Here is a 3,863-nt window from a genome sequence, read left to right on the forward strand (position 1 = left end):
ATGTATGTATGTATGTATGTATGTATGTATGTATGTATGTATGTATGTATGTATGTATGTATGTAGTAATAACATGTACAGTATATCTATAATCCTAAGATATCATTCTCATAAACGTTTGTCTGAAGATCACTGTATACTGATTTCTCACCATTTGTATGTAATAACATGTATGTGTATGTATGTATGTATGTATGTATGTATGTATGTATGTATGTATGTATGTATAATCTAATATATCATTCTCATCAAACATTTTCATAAGTTCTACACTTTGTGCATTGGTTGTGAAATATATGTATGTATGTTTTGAATGTACAATCCTTGATAATAATTCATACATCCCAATTATTTATCAGATCAGCATTTATTAGTTTATTAAGAGCTATATGCATTTTAAATACTATGTACTGTATGTATGTATGTATGTATGTATGTATGTAACAACTATGTATGCGCGCACTTAGCTATATAATGCTAAGACATCATTACTCGTCAAACACATTTTCATAAGTTCACTATATGTTGGTTTATTTTTCAATTATATGTATGCATAATGTACAATCCCTTGGTATTAATTCCCCCAAGCCAATTTTTCAGATCAGTGTTTATTAATTTATTATAGACTGTATGCATTTTTAAATATGTATGTATGTATATATAATATCCCAAGATATCATATCTGTCATATACATTTCCGATCAGATCAAATTTAGGTAATGCACATCGCCCCCCACCCAACCCCCGAAATCAATCAGCGTAAGGCGTCCCAGCCTTAGACTAAATCCGATCGAATTATTGGTCAGACGATGCCGGTAACATCTGATATGACCTTCAAAACTGACCAGCCAAGTGCAGCCGATCACCCAATACAGGGCGAAACCTCGGACCTCCCCTGCAGTGGGAACGAATGTGCAATGTCCTGTCTCGAGCGTCATTGCACTATAAGTGGAGGTGGGATGTTAGGGCTCGAACGTGGTTGCGGAAACAGGAAGCTGCAATGTTAGGCCTTGAATATTACTGTGAAATGAGTAATGTTGCAATGTTATGCATCCAAAATCACTGCAGGATAAACGAGGTGCAATATAAATGCCCAGCTTGATTGGATTCGAACATCATTGCAGTTTAGCACAGCTGGTTAGGACTCGAACATCGTTGCAGCAGCTGCTTTGGAGTGCAATTTAAGACTCGAACATCATTACCCAGATTAAGGTGGAATTTGAATCAAACATCATTGCAGATTAGCAAGAAGAGTTGCAATTGGACTCGAACATCGTTGCAGAAAGCAACGAGGGTGCCATTTAGGACCTCGAACTCATTGCAGCTTAGCACAGGCACAATTTAAGCCTCGAACATCATTGCAGTGCTTAAAAGTTGCAATTTAGGACTCGAACATCATTGCGGCTTAGCAAAGGTGCAATTTAGGACTCGAACATCATTGCAACGAGGTGCAATTTGGACTCGAACATCCCGTGCACGCCGTGAGTTACGGTTCAGGACTCGAACATAATTGCAAAATAAGCAGAGATGCTATGTTAGGACTCGAACATAACTAGACTCAAGGACCATTGCAAGATAAACGATGGTGCAACATCAAGACTCGAACATCACGGAAGAAATTAAGTCCCATCACAGTGTCTTAAAATAAAGGAAATCTAGAAGCACAATTCCAATAAGTTCTATTTCCCAATACCATCTGATACATGGAAACGCTCAAAGCACATTGAGAGCTTTATCTTAAAATGCTGAGCTCACATGTTACCAAAACCTGCAAAGGAAATACTAAAACTACCTAAAAACTTTTGTTGATGTACAAATATTTTTGCACAACTATCAAAGAAAAAGTAACATGGAGCTTCTAACTAGATTTAATCACATGTTGAAAATTTTCCCATGATCGCATTAATGTGTAAAGCAGAGTGATTGTGACTGTAAAACAATCACACTGTTATTTGTCTGTCTGCTTACATAGATCTGTCAGTGTTTTAATCGTGTTAAAGTATTATACGCATTTAGTGGACATTAAAAAAAGTCTGGACCTTTCTCATCTCATAAGGTGTCTATTCTGCAGTAAGGCAAAAAACATTAGCCTACTCTGTACCCAGATTGGAATACTAAGCAGTAACCTCTTTCCTTATTCAAATCTGCTAGCTTAAACCTTACCATAAATGGTAAAAACTCGTTTATGAGTTACCTCATATATAATTATACTCTTAATATACTAAACACTTTTTTTAAAGCTTTGCTAAGCGCTGAGTATCACCTCAATAGGATACTTCACAATAGGCTCTGAGCTCTTTGTAAAGTGGTGAATAAAAATTAAACAAAAAGAATTCCTTCTATGACCAAATTAGTATCAGCTGATAACGGGGCTGAAATTAGTGGAATAAATGAATGAATGAATGAATACAGAATTTAGGCCAACGGCCAAGCACTGGGACCTATGAGGTCATTCAGCGCTGAAACGGAAATTGACAGTAAAAGGTCTGAAAGGTGTAACAGGAGGAAAACCTCAAAGCAGTTGCACTGTGAGGAGAGGGTCGAGGAAAGTAAGATGGAAGAAAGAGAATATGAAAAGGAGGTACAGTAAAAAGGATAGAAAGGTTGCAGCTGGGGCCCTGCAAGCCCACAAATAATGCTTCTGATTGCACCACGAGGTCCCACGACGGCACTGCAGGGCATTGGAATAAGAAGATAAAGCAATAAGTTCCATTCCCAAAACAAGAGAGCCGTTGAGCAGAAACGAAGGCAAAGGCAGGATAACCATATTTAACAAAGCAATTTTCAGTTTTTTCAAACTGTAAGCTTTTTTTAACTGTAATCTCACTGTACCAGAACAGAATGGGGTCTGAATGTACGGTGAATAGATCGCCCCCATCTCCAAATCCAGCGAGATTAATATAAACAGAGGGCAGAACTTACAAACGTGAGGACATAAAACGAATTTAACACCGATGTTTGCTAATGAAATTATGCCCCGGCGGGTGAAATTGCTTTGGTGCTTCTCTGCGATGCAATTGCTCGGGATATATTTTCTTTGAATATTTTAAGATATGAAACGAGTGTGTGTATATATATATATATATATATATATATATATATATATATATATAAATTACATGTATATATACTTTTATATATATATATATATATATATATATATAAATTACATGTATATATATACTTTTATATATATATATATATATACATTCCTCGAAACTACTAGATTTTAATTACCAATCACATGTCAGCTTCATTCGTAATTACTTAGCTACTATGACGATCCTAAAAGCATAGCTCAAAATATAAAAAATGTCAAAATCTCCATGTATCATCAAACAATAATGACATCAAAATCCATTATTGGCCGTCACAAACCACACACGTGATGGAACATTACCAAGCAAAAATTTAAAGAAGAAAAATAGAGTAAACGTTACATGAGAACTGTACCCTCTAATTAAAGTTAGCCTAAGAAAATGTGACAGAGACTGTGGTACTTGAAGTCCTCTCTCACCAGGTGTGGCAGGTGCGGAATGGTTCTTTTGTTTTTCCTAATTCCTTATCGTTTTACTCTATTTTTTTTTCAGAAAAGAGGAAGCTATTGACACTATCTGTCCCACTCGCTTTCTCTCTCTCTCTCTCTCTCTCTCTCTCTCTCTCTCTCTCTCTCACAAACACACACACACACAAATACCCACGCAAATACATTTCTAAAACAGGTTTGTAACTTCCTTGAGGCGGCACATTCTCTCTCTCTCTCTCTGTCTCTCTGTCTCTCTCTCTCTCTCACACACACACACACACACAAAGACATTTATCAACCAGAAGGTTTTTGACGTCCTTGATGCTGCATATCCTCT

This window comes from Macrobrachium rosenbergii, chromosome 31, assembly GCF_040412425.1.
Source record: "Macrobrachium rosenbergii isolate ZJJX-2024 chromosome 31, ASM4041242v1, whole genome shotgun sequence".
In the NCBI taxonomy this organism is placed as follows: domain Eukaryota; kingdom Metazoa; phylum Arthropoda; class Malacostraca; order Decapoda; family Palaemonidae; genus Macrobrachium; species Macrobrachium rosenbergii.